The following is a 23,421-nucleotide window of genomic DNA, read 5'->3' as shown; positions in this document are numbered from 1 at the left end:
TATATTTACGGCTGTTTTAATGCACTGGGAATGCTGTGGCTGAATACTGCAGATGCACATTGATTGTGACGAGAACCTTCTGCTTGCATTTCCTATATTTATACACTAACCTAAAGAATTATTAGGAACACCTGTTCTATTTCTCATTAATGCGATTATCTAGTCAACCAATCACATGGCAGTTGCTTCAATGCACGTAGGGTTGTGGTCCTGGTCAAGACAATCTCCTGAACTCCAAACTGAATGTCAGAATGGGAAAGAAAGGTGATTTAAGCAATTTTAAGCGTGGCATGGTTGTTGGTGCCAGACGGGCCGGTCTGAGTGTTTCACAATCTGCTCAGTTACTGGGATTTTCACGCACAACCATTTCTAGGGTTTACAAAGAATGGTGTGAAAAGGGAAAAACATCCAGTATGCGGCAGTCCTGTGGGCGAAAATGCCTTGTTGATGCTAGAGGTCAGAGGAGAATGGGCCGACTGATTCAATCTGATAGAAGAGCAACGTTGACTGAAATAACCACTCGTTACAACCGAGGTATGCAGCAAAGCATTTGTGAAGCCACAACACGCACAACCTTGAGGCGGATGGGCTACAACAGCAGAAGACCCCACCGGGTACCACTCATCTCCACTACAAATAGGAAAAAGAGGCTACAATTTGCACGAGCTCACCAAAATTGGACTGTTGAAGACTGGAAAAATGGTTTCTTGAACATGAGAATGAGTTCACTGTACTAAAATGGCCCCCACAGTCACCAGATCTCAACCCAATAGAGCATCTTTGGGATGTGGTGGAACGGGAGCGTCATGCCCTGGATGTGCATCCTTCAAATCTCCATCAACTGCAAGATGCTATCCTATCAATATGGGCCAACATTTCTAAAGAATGCTATCAGCACCTTGTTGAATCAATGCCACGTAGAATTAATGCAGTTCTGAAGGCAAAAGGGGGTCCAACACCATATTAGTATGGTGTTCCTAATAATTCTTTAGGTGAGTGTATATACATATAGTGTGGGGTTTTGCTCTGGTAGACAGGCTAGCGGAGGAAGTACAGAGGCAACCACAAAGTCTTTAACTTAAACAGTTCAGTGTTTATTCACACATAAGAAAAAACTAAATGACTGTTCACAGTCTTAGGGCTGTTTCACACGAGCGGATGCCGTGCGTGACATCCGCTGCGTGAATGACAGCCAAGATGCGATGCGGACAGCAGACGCACGGAGCAGTAACATGATTGATAATGCTCCGTGCCTCTCTGTGATCTCTTTACTATGAAATAACAGTGAGATAAAGTTGTCACTGTGATTTCGTAGTAAAGAGGTCACAGAGAGGCACGGAGCATTATCAATCATGTTACTGCTCCGTGCTTCTGCTGTCCGCATCGGATCTTGGCTGTCATTCACGCAGCAGATGTCACGCATGGCATCCACTCGTGTGAAACAGCCCTTAGTGTTTGTTCACACAATGCAGTGTCCATAGAACAAAATCTTCACCTGGTTAGCAGTTTTCTACTCACAGTCCAGAGCAGGCTTTAGGGGCCTGTTTCCCGGCATGCGGCTCTCAGCCCTTTAGCACGGCACAAATTCACAGGTCCCAAAACACAGAGACTCCCCAGCTTCTCTGTCAGACGGAGGATAAACCACATCCAGCTGAGACTGCTGGCTGGGTTTGATATAGGCCAAAAAAGACCCGGCCTGGAGCGTGGGGAGCAGCCACCCACCCAGCACTTTGGCTACTCCCAGTAAGAGTCAGCCCGGATCGGCTTTACTGCCATACTAACAACAAAACAGTGTCAGTCAGCACTTACCTCACTGAGGCCAGGAATCTCGGTGACACGTACCTTCCATCAATGACAGCCCCTTGCCTTCCTACAATATATATATATTTATATATAATGTGTGTCTGTGTGTGTATATATATATATATATATATATATATATACGGTGTATATATCTATGAAAATGTCACTTAGCACTGTATATTAAGCTTGCCATGTGTTGCATTGCTTAGCAAGCACCGGGCCTGACCTGCAGTTTCTCCATATACAGGAACCAAAAACATTTTAGGTACCTACTAGATGGATTTCGAAATTACATGATTTATTTCATTTCTTAGTTCTGAAAGAAACCTCATTTTTTGCTTTAGGCAACAGAAAGCTTTTCAAGATCAGTTACTTCCAATCTATTTTACCTTTTTTCATCCTGAAGAAAACCACTGACATTATGGAAGTTTAACGCAGAATGATGTATTATTTCACACGGTTGAATTGTAAGGTGCTGTATTCACATTGGCTCATGACTTTACATAGCGGATAGAATAAGTACTGTATAAATTGTTTTGATTAGGATCAAAACTATGAGAGGGGATTCGTTTCAGAACTCTTACAGTCCTGAAAGGGACCAGTGACCTTCCTGTCTGGCTATAATATAATATAATAAAGCTATTTTTTTGTTTTTTTGATCTGAGTCTCCGTTCCCAAGGGGCTGACCTCAGAAAGAAGTGGAGCTTGAGTGCAACAAAAGCAATGGTGATGCCCTCATTGCACCAAATTTGTGTATCAGGAAAAAGTATCATAATTCAGGAATGAAAACCTGAACTACAGCGATGTGTCTATGCAAATAGTTGGCTAAAGAGGTCACTGGTGATAGACTCCCTTTAATATATTTTGAAAAAATTAAGTATGCAGTTGAAAGCTCAAAATGCAATTTACTTCTAAAATGACATGATGCCTCTTAGTGAACTGTGTGCTTTGATAAGCTGTTATGAATCTCTCACAACAGCATAAAGTGAGCACTCACTGTATATTAACAATATTTAGCGGTAATACACTAGAGGCGCTGCTTCTTTTTTCCTTATCCATTCTTTTTCTTGGTGAACGTTGCTACATATTAATACTCACCTATCAGGTCTACAAAACGTGAAATCAATAGGACCGAGCATGGTCAGCACACTAAGAGGGGTCATTTATTAAGACCGGCGTTTTAGACGCCGTTCTTAATAGCCCCTATAGCTGGAGGTGATTCCGCAGAAGTTATGAAGAGGAACCGTTCACTACATAACTTCGGAGTATTCTCTGCTGGACTAAATCTATGCCAGCTCCCTTGCTGGTGTAGATTGAGAACATTTTCTACACCTAAAACTGGCATAGAAAATGATAAATGAGATGAGCCCAGCGACTCGCCCTCTTGACTGCCCACATCACTCCCCCTTCTTTAGACCTGGCATGAGCGAGAAAAAGTCGTAGATTGCGGCGCAAAAAACCTTTGTGCCACAATCAGTGCCAGATATACTCAAAAAATTGCCATATATCTGATAATAAATGACCCCCTATGTGTCATTTGGGGTGACTTATAGTTTATTCCTGATGACTCATATACCATTACTCCAAAACATACTGCAGCAGCATTAGGAACCACAGTTATGTGTGCGGTTTTAAAGGGTAACTCTGCCTTTTCTGCTTAGAGCACTCTGCCCCGTTGGCTTTCATTGGCTCTGCTTGATTTTTCGAACATGTGGAGTACAGATTCATAGAAAACATATGGGATCCATTCTTCCCGCCCTCGAAAAGCTGAGCATTGAGCAGAGCAGATGAAAACTGAAGGGGCAGAGCACTCTGAACAGTACTTTTGTCCCTTCGTTTTTTCAACAGAGGTTTAGGTAAAATATGGAATGCACTGTGGGGCAACCCTTTTTTTGGAAGATTAGAATTTAAGGCATTTAACCAGTGTTTTATACAGTATTCCAATGATCGCTCTTCATGAGTCAAACAAATTAAATTATGTCATTAATATAGCAGTAATAGCTATTCTGGGGAAAACAGCTGGACCATATGTATTTGTCTTACCTTGGGGGCTGCATATAAGGCACATGAGGAACCAAGGTAATACCGGTATTTCCATAGCTTGTAAATGCAGGAGGAAGATAATGGCAAGTGCTAATCAAATTTAGATTGTGAAGAACATGTCATCCCTAAATTGTACCTATTAGAATTATTTTAGGGCTTGAAAGCATGATAGTGAGTAAGAAGATGCTTCAGAGCTTTTGATCCATGCATTGAAAAATAAATGCACCCAGCATAGCTCTATGTGTACATCTTGTGTATTTTAAAGGGCTGGTCTGTTGGTGAGATATATCATCACTGTCTTTCCAAAGCTTAACAGGTCCTTGCTGGTTTCTACATTTTGGTCTCTGGTTCAGTCTTGACACCCAGGAACTGGTCAGAAATGCCTGCTTAGCCAGTCAGTGACGTAAGTGGGTAACTGCTATGGCCAGTTATTGGCTGGGTGGCCATTTCCTGTGTGTCAAGGCCAGAACAGGAAGTGAAGATCAGGTGGGAACTGGTAGCTTGGGAATTGCAGTTGTTGGGGTATCAGTCAGGTGAGTAATTATAATTTTTTTAACCCTTTCTAAAAAAAATTATACTGCCAACCCTTTAATTCAAAAGTCACACTCCTATCTATGTGGATTTATACAGAAGGAGAAAGAATTCTGAAGCTGAAGTAGGACTTCTCACATGACAGCCCACACTCACTCTACATGACCCTGACTTCAGTGAGAGGATTTCTTTAATTTGTTATCAGTCTGAAAAGAAAATTGCATGCTATACAAAAAATATCGGGGAATATCGGGGAAAAAGAGAACTTGATAAGTCTGTCTTCATATTTTTTTTTTTATCCCTCGTTTTACCATGATTCTATTTTCACAAATCTTTTTTCTTGTAAACATTAAAATGTAAATGCATATGGTACTAGATAACACGGGATTCAACACCAAGCTTTCTTTGATGTACTTTTGTGCATATCTGATATTTGTCATTTTTTCACTATACCTTTTTGATGCACAATCTCCGGTTCCCATAAAGCGTAGCTGACAAGTTACTTTTCGTAATCTCTATGCATGACTCACAACAAAATGGAATGATTTGTTGACCGTGACTAATAGTTGGACGTAAATTGACATTTTGTAGCCACCAGCCACTTTCCTATCATGATGCATAGAACAAGGATAGAGATAACTAGCGTGAAATATTGAGGGAAAGTGTTGTGCGTTATATGGAAAGATTTCATTCTGGTTGCATTGTGTTTTTGACCTTATCTCCAGAAGCTGTGTGATCATTCATTTCACTGGACAGGGGTGTTTCAGAAGAATTAATTTCTGACATGTTACAGCAAAGTTATAGTACATCACTGAGCAAGAAAAGTGACTCTGGCATATTCTCAAGGAATTGAGAAAGAAGTCTTGTGAAGAATGAGAGTGTGAGAAAGTGAGCAAGATATTCCCGGAAGATAAATGGCACATAAGATTGCCCCCTTCTTTATTTCAGGATAAACTCTTTTGGTTATCAATCAGTTCTAAGGTGACAAAGAAGTGACCATTAGGTGGTTTCATTAACACTCTGTTGGCTGCCAGCACAGGGTGACCCACATCTATCTTCATTAGAAAGTTCCTATCTGTAAGGAGTGAACAGATGGGTCATTATTGCCAACACTGCCCTCTGGGTCTACCTAGAGGACAGGCAATATCATCTCATGTAGGACACACATGTATAAGATACCTCACACTGAGTAAAACACAGGCTTAAATTAACTGCAAGGTTTGTCACATTAAAAGTGTCCTTGCAGTTGTGTCCTTGTGGTTATAAAAAATGACAATTGTATGAGTTAGACAAAAATAAAAGAAAACATAGGAGGCAACAATAAGAATAAGTTGACCTATCTAAAAAGTATTGAAAATGCTTTATCCCAATTAGGGTCCATTCACACGTCCGTATGTGCTTTGCGTATCCGCAAAACACGGACACTGGTAATGGGCGGTCCGCACATCGCAGGCACTCTCATAGAAAATGCCTTTTCTTGTCCGCAATTGCGGACAAGAATAGGACATATTCAATTTTATGGCGGAGCGGAAGTGCGGATCCGCAAATGCGGATGTGGATAGCACGTTCCGCCCCCATTGAAAATGAATGGGTCTGCACCTGTTCCACAAAATTGCGTAATGGGTGCGGACCCATTTTGCGGACGTGTGAATGGACCCTAAAATGAATACTTAGGGCAAGACTTGTTAAGACTGGTGTTTAATACCCCAGTCTGAAACCGAAGATCGTTAGACTTAAATGCATCAAATTTGCTAAAAGGCATGTGCCACTAAATACATTTAATGCATTTTAGTCTATTTTTAAGCAAACAAATTTAAATATATGATTGCTATGAGCAGGCTTATATTTGTGCCACGTTTTGCACCATAGAAGAAGAAGATCCTAAAAAATTTCATTTAATTGTGTAAACCCCATCTAGTCTCATACAAAGCAAAAAATAGTACCGGTTATGTTCCTGAGTCTTCACTTCAGTCTCCATGCTCCTGCTGTGCTCCATTTTTTACAACCCAAACTTCCAGGTGGTGGGCGTAGATGAGAAGCAGCCACAACACTTCCCATCGTGTTAGATCATCCAGAAACGTAAACACCTACTACACCCTCGGATGAAAACAACGCCCACTTCACCCTTCATCGTCCCTTTGATGTCTCCTCCTAATGTTTCCTTCCACACAGCTTTGATATGACAAGCAGTGGACTTACTACTATTCTGCCAGGGATTCTGACAGACGGGAATATAGGAGGCCTGGTCGTGATCTCATACTGTCTCCACAGAAGGTGCATTCATGAGGCCACTCTCCTGATCTCTGGAGAGGGACGGAAAAAGTACTACTAGTATATTATTAGGTTACAGGGCCTGGCAGGGGAAGCAAAGGGGGAGGAAAAAAATTACACCTGGATAACTCCTTTGAATGTGCTAAACTGCTGTTGGCTACAACCCTCCTGCTAATCTATGCCCACTTTCTTGGCACTTTTCAATAGGGATGGGAGAAGAGAATATTATAGAGCAATTATCACGTGTGTCATAATTTGTAACTTTTAAATGTCAAAAAGCTGATGCAAATCCATTGATAAATTTTGGGTTATTCTTATTCTATTTACTACCGAGTTAACAAATAGCTGTTGAGCTATCAACTTTTTAAACCATAATAAATAATTTCTTTATATGTCCCTGTTCATGTGCTGTATTAGGTCATATGGATGTCATAAAGAGGGGGTCACCCATGCCGTGTCACTCACGCTTGTGGACAAGGGCCACCAATGTATTGCATTTGTAATGTGTTGTATTCACTTGTGTTTCTACTGCATTCTGAGACTAGATAAAACTTGAAGCAATTCAGCTCCAGTGCCTACAACCAGCATCTCTTATTGCCATAAATAATTAGAAGGGCCTGTAAAATATTCTGTAATTTGAGTAATTTCTCTTGCTATTGGTTATAGCAACTGGACTGGGGTTCCTTATAAATTTTGTTGATTTATTGAAAAATATACAACTTATTGGATTCTGTAGCAGGATTCATAGGAAACATTCCAATATACTTCAATACAGTACAGAACTGAGGTTGTAGCTGTTGTCATTTGAGAACTTCTTTGTCATGCCCGTGTGTGGGAGGGAGACACCACACCGGACAAGAAGGAGAGGGAACAAGGAACAAGGCCTGAAAGCAAAGGAAGAAAGAAGGACGCCTCCTAGTCAAATCCCTAGTCACAGTATTGACTAGCTATCAGTATGAATAGACCCCAAAGGTACAGAAGGTCAGTTCATACGCAGGAGTACCTAGAGTCCTAACTCACCCTATAAGACCCTGGCGATAGTGACAGGACTGAGACTACCTGTTCCTCCAGAAAGGAAGGTTGACCAGGAGTCTCCCTCAGGCCTACAACAAAGGGCAGGGAAAAAACAACACACAGATAAACGAAAACAAAAAGCAAAAAGGTAAAGGAAACACTTAAACTTTCCAGCAGCTATGGCAGCAACAGGACCACAGATACCACTGAAGCTATAAACTGCACAGCATTGTGGGAGAAGCAACTATAAATAAGGAAAGTTAAAGGGCTAACCTATATGCTCCTTAGTTTTGGATCAAGCCAGTCGGACGTTTATTCATAAGTTCCAGCTATCTGCAACATCATCCGTGACATTATAAACCGCCGTAACCGTCTTAAGTATGGATCCGGTTTCAGCCTTGATTGACCGCATGCAAGGTCTTTCACTGGAGGTAGCAGATCTCCGTAAAACTGTGTCTTAGTTTCAGGTGACTGGTTCTTCTGGCGTTCATGAAGTTTGTTCCGAGCCTAAGATCTCGCTTCCGGATACGTTCTCCGGGGTTAGTGAGAATTTTGTTCGCTTTAGAGAGGCTTGCAAACTTCATTTTCGCCTACTTCCCCATTCCTCTGGTGATGAGGAGCAGAGGGTGGGGATCATCATCTCGCTGCTCAGGGATAACGCTCAGTCTTGGGCCTTTTGGCACAGCCCCTCCGATCGGTGGATTAATTTTTTGTAGCCCTGGGGCAGATATATGATGACCCGGATCGTATTGCTCTGGCTGAATCTAAACTGCGTCTTTTATACCAGGGTAAACAGTCCGCAGAGATATATTGTTCTGAATTTCGGAGATGGGCAGCTGATACTGGTTGGAATGATGCTGCACTCTGAAGTAAATTTTGTCATGGTCTTTCGGAAAGATTGAAAGATGCATTTGCTTTTCATGAGAGACCAGCCTCGTTAGAATCTGCCATGTCTCTAACTGTTCGTATTGACAGGCATCTTAGAGAGAGAGAGGAGACTACTCCTTCCTGTCATATTCAGCCCAAGGACAGTGGGACTGTCTCATTCAGTGCGCAGGGGTCTCAGTCTCTCTCAATCCCCTCTGAGGAGGAGGCCATGCAGCTGGGTTTGCTTGCCTCTGATAGTAGAGGATTCAGCTCTCAGAGGAGGGTATGTTTCTGTTGTGGGGGTATAAATCATTTGGCTAATGTTTGCCCCTCTAGGAGATTCATAGAGTTTTCTGAGGGTAATAAAAAAAAACTGAAAGAAAAAAAACCCTCTAAAAACTTTCCATTTGTTACTATTGGCAAGGTTGATGCGGAAATTGAAGGTTTGCCATTTGCTTGTAGTTCCCGTTTTCTCCTACCTGCCAGGGTGGCGCTAGACAGCAAGAACATTGTTTGTGAAATTTTTGTAGATAGTGGAGCAGCTGTCAATCTCATTGATAATCAATTTACAATAACGCATGGTTTCCAGGTATGCACTTTGGAAAAGGATATACCTGTTTTTGCTATCGATTCCACTCCACTTTCTCAAAGATTGTTAAAGGGAACCTGTCACCGGGATTTTGTGTATAGAGCTGAGGACATGGGTTGCTAGATGGCCGCTAGCACATCCGCAATACCCAGTCCCCAAAGCTCTGTGTGCTTTTATTGTGGAAAAAAAGCAATTTGATACATATGCAAATTAACCTGAGATGAGTCCTGTCCCTGACTCATCTCACGCACAGGACTCATCTCAGGGTAATTTGCATATGTATCAAATCGCTTTTTTACACAATAAAAGCACACAGAGCTATGGGGACTGGGTATTGCGGATGTGCTATCGGCCATCTAGCAACCTATGTCCTCAGCTCTATACACAAAATCCCGGTGACAGGTTCCCTTTAAAGGGCATAGTTCACAATATCCGTTTGATTGTGGGTGACCCTCATGTTGAGGATATGTCATGTTTCATCCTAAGCGGATTACCTACTTCTCTAGTGTTGGGGCTACCCTGGCTCACTAAACATAACCCCACCATTGATTGGAAACAAGGTAAATAAATGGTTGGAGTGAGTTTTGCAGAGAGAATTGCCTCACGGCGTCTCTTTCAGAGGTTTCTACCAGTACTGTACCATATTTTCTCTCTGAATTTTCAGATGTGTTTTCCTAGAGTGGCGTCCAGGAGTTGCCAAAATCACGTTTATACAATCTCTCCCAACCTGAAAGAGTCGCTATGTGTACTTATATCTCTGAGAGCCTAAGAGAGGGACACATCCGACCCTCGAAGTCCCCTGTTGCCGCTGTTTTTTTTTTTTTTAAGAAAAAAGATGGTTCTTTAAGACCTTGTCTGGATTTCAGGGAGCTGAACCGTATTACAATTCGTGACCCATATCGGCTTCCTCTGATCCCGGACCTGTTAAACCAGATTATTGGGGCTAAAGTTTTTTCTAAGTTGGATTTAAGACGGGCATACAACCTAGTCAGGGTCAGGGAAGGGGACGAATGGAAGACGGCCTTCAATACCCCTGAGGGTAATTTCAAGAAGTTAGTTATGCCCTTTGGTTTGATGAATGCTCCGGCCGTCTTGAAACTTTTTGTGAACAGCATTTTTTATCATTTAATGGGGAAATTTGTTCTGGTGTATCTAGATGACATTTAGATTTTTTCTCCTGATTTCAAGACTTATCGGGACCACCTACGTCAGGTCTTGCTGATTCTGCGGGAGAATAAATTGTATGCTAAACTGGAAAAATGTGTGTTTGCGGTTCCGGAGATTCAATTTCTTGGTTTTATTCTCTCCGCTTCTGTTTTTCGCATGGACCGTGAGAAGGTCTGCACTGTGCTTCATTGGGAGCTTCCTGAGAATCAGAAGGCGCTGATGCGGTTTATGGGTTTTGCCAATCATTACAGAAAGTTCATTTTGAATTATTCCTCTGTTGTTAAGCCACTCACTGATATGACTAAAAAGAGGGTAGATTTTTCCTCGTGGTCAGTAGATGCGCTTAAAGCCTTTTCTAGTATCAAAGAGAGTTTTTTTTCTGCTCCGATTTTGGTACAACCTGATGTCTCTCTACCTTTTATTGTTGAGGTGGACGCTTCTGAGGTGGGTGTGGGTGCGGACTTATCTCAGGGTCCCTCTCCTGCCAAATGGCGACCGTGTGCCTTTTTCTCAAGGAAACTCTCCTCTGCAGAGAGAAATTACGATGTGGGAGATAAGGAGTTGTTGGCCATCAAATTAGCTTTTGAGGAATGGTGCCATTGGTTAGAGGGAGCCAGACACCCTATTACCGTATTTACCGACCATAAGAATCTGGCCTACTTGGAATTAAGGTTAAGCGTCTGAACCCGAGACAGGCCAGATGGTCTTTGTTCTTTTCTAGGTTTAATTTTGTTGTCACGTTCTGCCCTGGGGTTAAAAATGTGAAGGCGGATGTCCTGTCACGTTGTTTTCCAGGAGGGGAGAACTTTGAAGACCCGGGTCCCATTTTGGCTGAAGGGGTGGTCGTCTCTGCTCTTTTTTCCTGATTTGGAGGCAGAGGTTCAGGCAGCCCAGGCAGAGGCTCCTGATCTTTGTCCTCCTGGGAGGTTGTTTGTGCCTCTCGCTTTACGACACAAGGTTTTTAAGGAGCACCATGATACTGTCCTTGCTGGGCACCCAGGGAGTAGAGCCACAGTGGATCTCATTGCTCGGAGATTCTGGTGGTTGGCTCTTCGTAAGACGGTTGAGGGTTTTGTGGCAGCCTGCGAGACCTGCTCTTGTGCCAAGGTCCCTCATTCACGGCCATCGGGTTCTCTCCTCCCGTTACCCATTCCTTCCCAACCTTGGACGCATCTGTCCATGGACTTCATTACGGACCTGGCTCGTTCCTCGGGGAAGACTGTGATTCTGGTGGTAGTGGACCATTTTAGCAAAATGGCGCATTTCATTCCCTTTCCTGGGTTACCCAATGCTAAGACGTTGGCGCAAGTGTTTGTTGATCACATTGTTAAATTGCATGGCATTCCTTCAGACATCGTTTCTGATAGGGGCACGCAATTTGTTTCCAGAGTCTGGAAGGCCTTCTGTTCTCGCTTCGGGATTCGGTTGTCGCTCTTTTCTGCTTTTCACCCGCAGTCGAATGGTCAGACCGAACGCGTCAATCAGAATCTGGAGACATATCTGCGCTGTTTTGTGGCAGAAAATCAGGAGGACTTGTATTCTTTTTTGTCCCTTGCTGAGTTTTCTTTAAATAACCGTCGCCAGGAGTCCTCTGATAAGTCACAATTTTTTGGTGCATATGGGTTTCATCCGCAGTTTGGGACATTCTCTGGACAGCGGTCTTCTGGTTTACCTGATGAGGAGAGATTTACAGTATCTCGTCTTTGTCATTTATTCGGCAAAAGATTCAGGGTAATCTGAAGAAGATGAGTGAGAGACATAAGTGTGTGGCGGATAAGAGACGTGTGCCTGGTCCAGGCCTGAATGTGGGTGATGGAGGCTGCTGCTGTTTGCTCAGATACATCTTTTAATGTATTGTGTTTCCTTGCTGGCTTGATTCTAGGTAACCCTGACTCCGTCCGTATTAAGTGCAGGTAGCCGGTGGTTGTGTCCCCTCAATATTATAGGGTTTTCAGGTGTCACACAGTCTTAGGTACGTGGGCATGCAATCGTCTGTCATTGAGACCCTTGCATGGGCATAGCAGTCAGGGAGAGCTCTTAGGGTTTTATAGGCCGCTCCTATATGCTCCTTAGTTTGGGATCAAGCCAGTCAGACGTTTATTCATAAGTTTCAGCTATCTGCAACATCATCCGTGACAATGGATCTGTCTTGCTCTGCACCACATCGCGGACAGAAAAACGCTGCTTGCAGCGTTTTTCTGTTCGTGATGGGGACGCAACCAAATGGAACGGAATGTATTTTGGTGTCTTCTGTTTTGTTCAGTTCACTTTTGTCCCCATTGACAATGAATGGGGACAAAACAGAAGCATTTTCTTCCGCTTTTGAGATTTTATGACGGATCTCAATAGCGGAATTGAAAAGGCAGATGTGAAAGTAGCCTAACTCCCTGGATCAACAACCCCTCTCTAGTAGCTATAGCCTGTAATATTATTATTTTTTTTTTTTTTAAATTAGTCTTTATTTAGATTTCACACAAGGAACAAATCCATTAAAATCAAATAAGCACAAATCAGCCATTCACAATTAATAAATACAGTTCCTTTTTCTTTCCCTACCTTCCCCCGTTTCCCACCCTCCTCCCCCCCCCTCCCTCCTGGGGACGTGAGAAAAAAAAAAAAAAAAAAAAAAACATCCTCAAACACTAAAGCAACCAATTTTTCCAGACTTGGTCGAGGTTTATTGACCTTTTTATATAATTCTCCATCACTCGTTCTTCTTTAATTAAATTATCTATCGTTTTTCTCCATTGTCCCACTGTCGGTAAATCTACTTTTATCCATTGCCTAAGTATGAGCAATCTGGCCTGAAATAATACTTTATTCAAAACCAGTCGTGTTTTTTTGTTTAGCTTCAAATGTTCAGTTACCCCTAGAATACAAGTTATTGGATCATTGGGCAGCCGGACTTTCAGGAGCAAAAATATAGTTTCCATTATTTCTGTCCAATATCTATGGAGCTTGGGACATCTCCAAAAACAATGTATTAAATCTGCTCTCTCCTCCCCACATTTTGGACACTTGTCTGTTGCTTTCACTCCCATTCTTTTCAACATCCATGGAGATCGATGTAATCTGTGCACTATAAAAAATTGTGAGATCTTATGTGAGCCCCTATCCGAGATTGTAGCATAATTTCTAAGGGCATCTCTCCAATTTTCTTCTGTAAGGGAGCCTAGATCTTTTTCCCATTTACCTAGAGCTAGCATTGTAATTTTTTTTTTCTTTCTGTCCATCAAAAGCCTATATCTCCTTGCTGTTGTTCCAGCTCCTTCCCCTACTATAATGAACTTATCCAACCTGTCTGATTTTTCCCTTCTATACCTATCCTCCTGTGCCACTGTCCGCAGTGCATTCCTAAGTTGGAGATATTTATACGTATCAATATGGGAGATCCCAAATTCCAACACCATTGTATTGAAGTCTTTCAGCTTATCTTCCTCAAAGATCTGATCTAAATATTTCATTCCTTTTTTCTCCCAATCTATATAGTCCCTTATTGTTTCTAATTCTTTTAAATTAAGATTTTTCCATATCGGTGTGTATTTCAAGAACCCTTTAATCTCCAATATCTTCTTAATTTCCCCCCATACATATTCTATTAAGTTTAATATTCTATTATCTGAATTTTTTTCCCCAAAAAACCTGACTCCAACACCTCTAAGTGATTTCCTCCCTCTTTCCAACCCCATCTATTTAATTCTTGCCTACCCACTTGACTATCTAAGCTACCCTTTATATTCCCGTATTGAATTATTAAGTAGTAAAGAAACAAATTAGGGACCGCTAAACCTCCCTCCTGCACTGGGAGCTGGAGGACTTCCTTCTTTATCCGAGGGATCGCACCTTTCCAGATGAGGTCCCCCATTAGTCTATCTAGTAATTTAAAGGTAGTCTGCGGTATTCTCACTGGAGCATTATGCAATATATAGAGTATCTTTGGGAGAAGGACCATTTTTATTAGATTTACCCTACCTTGGATTGACATTGGCAGTTTTTTCCATATATGTATTTTAGTTCTTAATTCTTTTATTAGGGGGAGGACATTTAATTTTTCATATTCTTCTATATTTCCGGAGATTTGTACACCGAGATATTTAAAATTTTCATGTTTTTTGAGAACATGCACCCGTGTGTCTCCTTGTAATTGTCTATCTCCTAATAGTAACATATGTGATTTCCCCCAATTTATCTTTAGACCAGAAATAGTAATATTATTACACTCCAGAAATACATCCAGGCTTCTCTTGAACTCTTTTAGTGAACTCACCATCACCACTTCCTCAGGCAGAGAGTTCCATAGTCTCACTGCTCTTACCGTAAAGAATCCTCTTCTATGTTTGTGTATAAACCTTCTTTTCTCCAGACGCAGAGGATGTCCCCTCGTCACAGTCACAGTCCTGGGAATGAATAGATGATGGGAAAGATCTCTGTACTGACCCCTGATAAATTTGTACATAGTTATTAGATCTCCCCTTAGTCATCTTTTTTATAAACTGGATAACCCTAATTTTGATAATCTTTCGAGGTACTGTAGTCCACCCATTCCAGTTATTACTTTAGTTGCCCTCTTCTGCCCTCTAAATGAATAAAATACAAATTTTACTGAATATTTTCTCACAAAACTACATATCATTCTGCTCTGCTCCTCCTGCTATATAACAGGCTGCCTTCAGCTCAGATACCATGTTCAACCTGACAGGATCTGTTTAGTATAGATACCATATATATCAGCATAATGTGTAGTGTATAGTTAACCCTTTTCAGTATATATTTTAAATTAATACTATATAACATAATATTCCATGGTAGGATCAGCTTGATATACCTATTCAGTTTCTCCAGGAGTAACTTGCATAACTGAGGGCATTGCTTATCTTCATTTTACTCTATGACAACTGTCAGTCTGTTATAAGTCTGTCGTGCCTGATGCTTTATTCTCATTTCATCTGTGCAGTCAGTGACATTTGTTAGGCTGTCAACATCACTTTTTTGTCCCATGTTTAATGTATACACATGGCTATACATTAAATGGATGCTTGAGATAGACGTCATGCAGTGACTTCCATCACTATTGGGTTCTATTGGAAGAAAAAATAGGATGTAGGATGCGTTTAAAGTATACCTTTTTTTTATTTGTTGGACTGGTCTTGATATCCCCTGCGCTGCTAGAGGATGTGCCTAATTTATGATGAAGTTCCCAGCCTTGTCATAAATTAGGCTCATCCTCCAGCAGTCCGTGCACCTAAACAGAAATCTATGACAGCTCACAATTGCCACAGATTTCTGGCTTCACTTGCAACAGAAAACTGGAGACACATTTTTCACCACTGTTGGTCACACCTCTTTTCCAGCCTTGCCATACACCCTTTTGGAAAAGTGGCCAGGGCAGCATACAAAAAGGCACTTGCAACTTTTCCCTCCAAAAAAGTGGAATTTAAAAAGTCACACAGCTTGCAACTTTTTAAAACCACTTTTCTTGCACAAGAGAGATCTCCCTCATAGTGGAGAGGCTGTTCATATCACATTTTTTAATACTTGTGAACAGCCCGCTAGTGTTGCTGTATTATAATGCATGATGTATTAAAGCTACTTAAAAAGAGCCTGTCACCTAAATTATGCTGCAGTTAATGAAACAGACAGATTTCAGTAGTCTGTCACTTATCTGCAATTGTAAAGTGGTTATGGAGCTCTTACTGTACAGTACTGGCAGCACATGCCCTAGAAGAGTTCTTGACAGTTTGGGGTGATCTCAATGCTACGCTGGGTCCCTGGCACACCGTCAAGTTGTCCTAATGTGTTATTGCTCTCCAGAAGGGATAGTAAGACGTGGTGAACCCCAATGGCACTGAGCTGGCAGAAGAAGGTTTTGTTCTGTCGAAAGGCCCAAGCTTTGTCTCAGATGGCTGGTAGCCTGGCCAAAAGGCTGGTGGCCCAGGTTCTGTGAGTCAGTTGTCCGGCTGGCCCTCTGGTCAAAGTAAAAATGTACAGTGGCTCCACCACACTGGGCAAAAATGGTCAAGGTGCTCACTCCACGGCACACCCTCTGCCAAGTAAATATATTGTTTCAAAATATAGATAGTTTGGAGGGCACTCTACTTTCTTGTTCAGCATGGAGGCAAACGTATATTCAACAATAAACCTTTAATTGATAAAGAATAAATAAAACCATAATAAAATATTAAAAACACCCTAATAGGCTGAATTGATCTTAGATATATCTCTATATAATCTGATTATAAATACATTTTACTTGGTGACATCATAATTATTTCATATAAACATAACATACACAAAATAAAGAATAAAATTAAAAATGAAAAAAATGTCAATATAATTGTGAATTCATAGAGAGTTGTCCAATAGTAACGCTGTTTTACATGCATGAATTGATAGATGAATCACTCTATAAATTATAGATAAAAAGTATAGATTATCTCTGATGGTATATTAAAACCTCTCCTATATTAGGAATAATTAATTGTTTGTGCTCGTATAATAATATCTGAATTCCATATTACTCGATGCAAGCATTAGTTAATCCAAGTCAATACCTCCGTTTCAATATCAACTTTCTTTCCAATAAGATTTAAAGTTCAAAGGTAGAACAGTTAATGGTTAGAAGTTATATGTTATAAGTTCTTATTGTTATGTTACCACTCTTGTACGTGCCCAGAATCGACTCAGGAGCACTGCGAGCTGCTGTATTAGGGCTGGCTCGGATCTCTCAGCGTTCTACGTGGCGTCCCAGGTGGTTGAAGGCTGGTTCTTTAATCAATCTCAGGCTTCTATTGGATGAGCAGTACGTGTTGCTGCTTGCTGTTTTTCTCTGCAGGAACAGCTCTATGGAAGGTTCTTCAGTAAGCCTTGATCATTAAAAAGTTATTATCTAGAGGCATGTTATAATGGTGCAAGTCACATTCATATTACCTTCGGAGGTATATATATTCACCAAACGCATTTTGGAGTTACATACTCCTCCCTCAGACTGTCTATTTTTTTTAAACCCTCGGGTCAAAGTGTTGGTGACCCAGGGTCTGTGGCAGAGTATCCCCACCTCAGCGTATTTTTCTGGTCACTCATACAGTCTGGTAGAGTGTCTTCTATTCTACTAAATACTGGTCCCTACAGACTGGCAGAGTTTCTCCTACTAAACACTGGTCTTTATCTGCAGACAACTCAGGGCTCTGACTGCTCTCCTTATATACAGTTTCTCACTGAACTAGAACATTCTAGTGGGAGGAGTGGAGAAGCACAGCCTAAACAGAAACAATGTTGCAATTTCAGTTTGTCTTAGACTTGTATAGAGTTTTAATGCAGGTTTATGAGAATGGCTAAACAATTTCCCAACAAAATTCTCCCTTTCTCTACCCACTTGCAGATGATTGACACATTTCTCCTAAGGAGAAAACTATTAATCATTGATGGATGGGTAAGCAGGAGCTCATGAATAACCATCAGGCAGTGCATGACTCTTCTCTGTCATGTGCTGCAGTTTATATACAGAAAGTTCTAGGCAAGCACCTAATATTAGCATAAATGCATAAGTAGGGGCAGCATTCATTTAAAGACAGGTTCCCTTGCCAAAGAAAGACTAAGAGAGGGGGCTAAGTAATTGGGCAAGACACACTGGAGGGACACAGTGGTGCATAGAGATTTATTTTTCAGGCAATGCTCCATAGGAATAAAGTATACAAATTAGGTGGTCAGCCAAACCAGAGACATCCATGTATAGACAATACAGTTTTGCTTCTCATCAGTACAAAGCAGGGTACTGGTTGACTGGATGAGATGCCCAGGGGTGCACCACCAATAAGGCCAGGTGAGGTGACCGCCTCAGGCAGCACCAGGTAGAGACAGGAGGGGGGGGGGCAGCCGAAGGACTATGGGCCGAAGGCAAGGGGTTAGGTTAAGATATTGGCATTGGGGATGAGGGGGAGAGGCGATGTTTCAGTTTTTGCCTCAGGCAGCAGAAAGGCTTGGTGCACCCCTGGAGATGCCTTAGACACAGCTCAGGGAGATACTGTGTCTCTGGTTTGGCTGGTATGACCTAATTTGCATGCTGTACACTCTCATAACACCTGGCCTCATAAAGTTTTTTTTTTTTTTGTATACACTGCAGCCAGGTGTTAGCTGACATTCAAGGGAGAATATAAAATGCGCCACCAACGTTTATTGAGTTTTTCTTCACTTTTTTAGCATTCTTTTTGATCCAAGACATATTTTTCAGGAAGCTGTATCCTCTGTATAACATTGATTTCATGTGTTTTTCATAGGCTTGAACATTATGTGAAAAATGTCTATTAAAAAAACACCACAAGCAACGTGTGGTGTAAATCCTTAGACAACGTCAAGTGATTTTCCTGTGACCCTCTTCTCTCGATATTTCTACTAGGTAATTTATTGATATGGGTCATAAGCAGTCATCATCCAGCTTTGTACTTAGAGTTTTACTATATTTAATGTACAATGGAGTCATCACAATGCTTCTAAAAGCCATACGCACTGTAATAAAGTCACATTGATGCAGACATGGGGTGTCCTGGATAAAATAAAATATTTCTGGACATTGGTGGTTAGTGCTACCTAATAAATGTTAGCGCTACCTTACATTTGTTAATACATCAGGACTTTGTATAGACATTCATTGGATGGACATTAAGTTTTCCAGGGAGATAAATAAGTGCAGATTTACTAATTCTATAGATGGCGTAAATTTAGGCTTAGACTTGAACCAGATTTATCACAGTGGCTTGGGCTGGATGATAAATGTGGTGCAGGGGTAGACATTTTTCACTAACCCTATACCAACTATTGGTTGACTTACTTACGGCAAAATTTAGGTGCACTGATTTTATTAAATATGGGCCATTTTGTTTAAAAACGGGTTAGAAAAGGATAAAAAATCCTGGCATTTAAAAAGACTGCAAGTTAAAATGCAGACAAGACAACTCGTAAAGGGTTTGTACTGGACTGAAATACTGATGACTTGTCCTCAGGTCCAATTTCCAGCACCCCTGCCGATCAGCTGTTGGAAGGGGCCAAGGTGCTGCGGTAGGCGCTGCAGCCTCTTCCTCTGCGTGTGACTTCATGTCCATCGGTCACATGGCCTTTCTGTGGCTCAGTAGGTTTTCCGGGTTTTACCAGCTATTTAGGGGGTTTCTGAACGAGCACTACGCCCTCTTATTTTTATACCAAGCACAGAGACATTCGTTGTATAGTGAAAGTGGTTATATTGTGGCTTAAAAGGGTTTGCTGATATTTTTTTTTTATTTTTTTTTACTGATTACTTATCTTATCACTCAAGTGGCCTAGGAGCAGCTCAGCTGCATTCAAGTTAATGGATCTGAGCTCGATACCAAGCACAGCCGCTATACAATGTACGGTGCTGTACTTGGTGAGCAATGAGATGGCAAAGGTGCTCACAGAAGGGCTGCTGCCTTCTCAAAACAGCTGATTGGCGGGGGTTCTGGGTATCGGACTCCAATCGATCAGATACTGATGACCTATGCAGAGGATAGGTCTTCAGTAAAAAAAAATCTCTGAAAACCCTTTAAAGCTACAATATAGGCACTTTCACTATACAAAGGATGGCACTGCTCTTGGTATAAAATGAAGAGGGTGCAGTGCTCATAAACCCCTTAAATAGCTGGTAACAGTGCTGGCAGTCGGGCCTCCACTCATCCTTGGGATAGGTCATCAATATTTTGGTCCCATATAAACCCTTTAAGCCCAAATGCATAATAGGTGTCCCTTGTAATAATTGTTATTTCATGTAAGATAACTTTAAGCCTCAAACTTTTTCTGTAAGTCTAGTGATATACTTTTGTTCCAGTACATTGTATGTTACTTGCCAGCAGGGTCTCTTGCCATTTACCTGTTAATGAAATCATGGTCACTAAGCATCCAGTGGAAACCTAACAAAAAAGAAGGCTATTTGTCTGTAAGCTGCCTGTAGCATGAACATCTTTAAATACCAAGTCATCCTTTCAAGATGATAGACGATGCCCATTTTGCTATATCTGAAAGGCTTTCTGCAGTCTTTTATAAAAGACCAGAGATTGCTAGTTGTACGCCCTACCTGATCTGCAGTCAGAATACTATTAATAATTACAAATTTTCTACATTAGTTTATGTAGTATAAGTGAACTGGAGCTTAGTTATCCAAGAAAGCTAGTTTCAAACAGCCAAGCATTTTAAGTTTCAGTAGTTTACCGAACTTTGATTTCTCAGTCTGCCGGACCGGTCCTTCTCCTGCTGTTGGTTTACAGGCTACAGCAGTGATGTGCAGGTATACAGCGTGTGAAATATGCAGCCAATCACTGTCTGCTGTATACTTCTGAGTACAGTGATTGGCTGCAGTGGTCACGTGCTGTACAACGCACATCACCGATGCAATCTGTAAACAAACAGCAGGAGAAGCATTGGATCAGCAGTGCAGAAAACGTACAGCATTCAGGGGCATGAGTACAATTTCTAATTATTGCAGACAATTCCTTTAAAGGGTTGTCCGGGTGTTTAATATAAATGACCTATCCTCAAGATAGTTAAGATTTTTGGGCGTTAAGTATCTAAGAGAGGCACACAAAAAAAAAGCGCAACGTAGGGTAGTATGTTCTGGATTATAAGACCAGTTGATAGAACAATAGATTGGAGGCTCACCTTCAGTGGTTGTGCTAAAGATAGGCACAACACTATTGTAGGTATGTAGAAAATCAGTGTCCCATCGCCAGGTGTGCAGCGGCAGTGTCCTCAATCTTCAGGAGAGCATGCCCACTCTCTCCAAAGCCAAATAGTAGAAATATAGCGGGATCACACAGGGCCGCAAAACGACACTGGTCCAGACACTTTAGTTCAGATGAGCATTTTCCTTTATTTCAGTAGTGCACGTCAGGTAAAACAGAAACAACGCGTTTCGGTGATACCAAGGTCCCCTTCATCAGGTTAAGAGGCTGGTAATGACAATTCGTGTTTTTTGCAGGTTAGCCAACCTCTGCCTGGGCGAAGGACTCTGTGAGCGTCCTCCTCCCCATGGAAACAAGTCACATGATCGCAGAAACAGTGATCACGTGACTTAAGGGTTAGATTAACTCTATAATCTTATTTTAAATACTAGTTGTGATTTTTAAATATATCATAACACAGGAGATGCATATAAACACTCCTTACTCTCCCCCGCATATGTTTTTTAACTATTACTGTATTTTAAGCCTGAACCCCAATATGCTAATGAGGAACCTGGGGGAGGCTGCAACTCCCATGGGGCTGACCCAGGTGTTCTTTTTGGCGCTTTTTTTTAAAGTATAAAAAGCTGCAACAAACACCAATTGTCATTACCAGCCTGGTAACCTTTGTATCCCCGCTGTTTTACCGGACGTGTACTACTGAAATAAAGGAAAATGTTCATCTGAACTGAAGTGTCTGGACCAGTGTCGTTTTGAACCCCTGTCTGATCCTGCTATATTTCTACTATCCTCAAGATAGGTCATCAATATCAGATCATCGGGGGTCCGACACCCTGCGCCACCACTGATCAGCTGTTTGACCACCGCAATCTCCTCACATCTAACCTAGCACTGAGCTGTGCCTAGGTCATCATGTGACCGGGTGTTTAATATAAATGACCTATCCTCAAAATAGGTAATCAATATCAGATCATTGGGGGTCCGACACCCTGCGCCTCCACTGATCAGCTGTTTGACCACCGCAATCTCCTCACATCTAACCTAGCACTGAGCTGTGCCTAGGTCATGTGACCGGGTGTTTAATATAAATGACCTATGCTCAAAATAGGTAATCAATATCAGAACGTCGGGGGTCCATCACCTTGCACCTTGCAATCAGCTGTTTGACCACCGCAATCTCCTCACATCTAACCTAGCACTGAGCTCTGCCTAGGTCATGTGACCGGGTGTTTAATATAAATGACCTATCCTCAAAATAGGTCATCAATATCAGAACGTCGGGAGTCCATCACCTTGCACCTTGCAATCTGCTGTTTGACCACTGCAATCTCCTCGCAGCTAACCAAGCACTGTGCTGTGCCTAGGTCATGTCTGTGCAGTCACTGGCGTAGGAAGAGGATGCAGAGCTCACTAGAGCACTGCGACCTCTTCAAACAACTGATCGGCAGGGGTGCTGGGAGTCGGACCCCCACCAATCAGATATTGATGGCCTATCCTGAGGATATGTTATCAATATATGAATGTGCACATTGTCTCACAGCCCTGTGTTTGGCTTTTATGCTGTGAATAGCTCCCAGTGTATACATTTTGCTCTGTAAGAAAAGTGCAATAAACTGAGCAGTGGATTTAGACCACAGTGGACCACCAGTAACAGTTGTGCGACATATGCCACTATATTCCTACACCATGGCATATGGTGGAGCCTTCTGTTGGAGGAATACATTGGGAAATACTTCTGACGAAACTTCAGAAATGCAATCACCATAAAAGGTTAACAGCCTCTCTTATCCTGTTGATAAATGGGCTCATAGTATTAGGCTGGCCATACACTTTAATGTCTGTCAGCTGAACCTGATGATTTTGGCAGGATCGGCTGACCATCTAATTTGTATCGGAGGCCTCCTCACTTTCCCTTTCTTCCCTCTTCCATTCCCATGACTAACATGCATGGCCAAGCCAAAGATAAAAGTGTCTGGGAAAATTTGGAGAGCTAGCTGCCATTTTGGTTGAAGGACCATGTGGTTGAAAGGTATCTCAACTTCAGCTAAATGGTTTCATGTATACAGAGAGTGATATTGCAGAATAAACTTCTACAAGTCCCTGCTGGCACCCATTGTATCTGCACAGCTAAATAAAATTATGTGGAGATCCCAAATTCTGAGCAACTGTTTAAAACAATGGTTTAGCAAATAACCTGCCAAATGCCTAAGTCCACATGCTTATGCAGCAGATTTTATTTGATGCAGTCTTGGATGAAATCCCTGACAAATGTTGCAAGCTTAACATGCAATGCAGTTGGTGAAATGTACAGTTTGAGCATAGAAAGGACAGCGTGCAAACTGAACACTGATACATTATAGGGCTAATTTAAAGGTCCAACTTCCAAACAGTCCATGCATAGAAATCGCATCATTCGTTACCTTGGTCTTTCCTGCTAGACTTGCCCATTCAAGT

The 23,421-nt window shown here is 41.7% G+C and overlaps 1 protein-coding gene across 2 annotated transcripts in view; it reads left to right on the top strand.

The window, feature by feature from the left end:
- The window catches only part of STPG2 (sperm tail PG-rich repeat containing 2), a 993,492-nt gene that overhangs the window by 175,706 nt on the left and 794,365 nt on the right, over window positions 1-23,421 (top strand). The window lies entirely within an intron of this gene.

The sequence above is a fragment of the Bufo gargarizans genome, chromosome 1 (assembly GCF_014858855.1).
Source record: "Bufo gargarizans isolate SCDJY-AF-19 chromosome 1, ASM1485885v1, whole genome shotgun sequence".
Lineage (NCBI taxonomy): Eukaryota > Metazoa > Chordata > Amphibia > Anura > Bufonidae > Bufo > Bufo gargarizans.
Note: the sequence above shows the minus strand (reverse complement) of the source record. Positions and strands in the feature narration are given on the sequence as shown.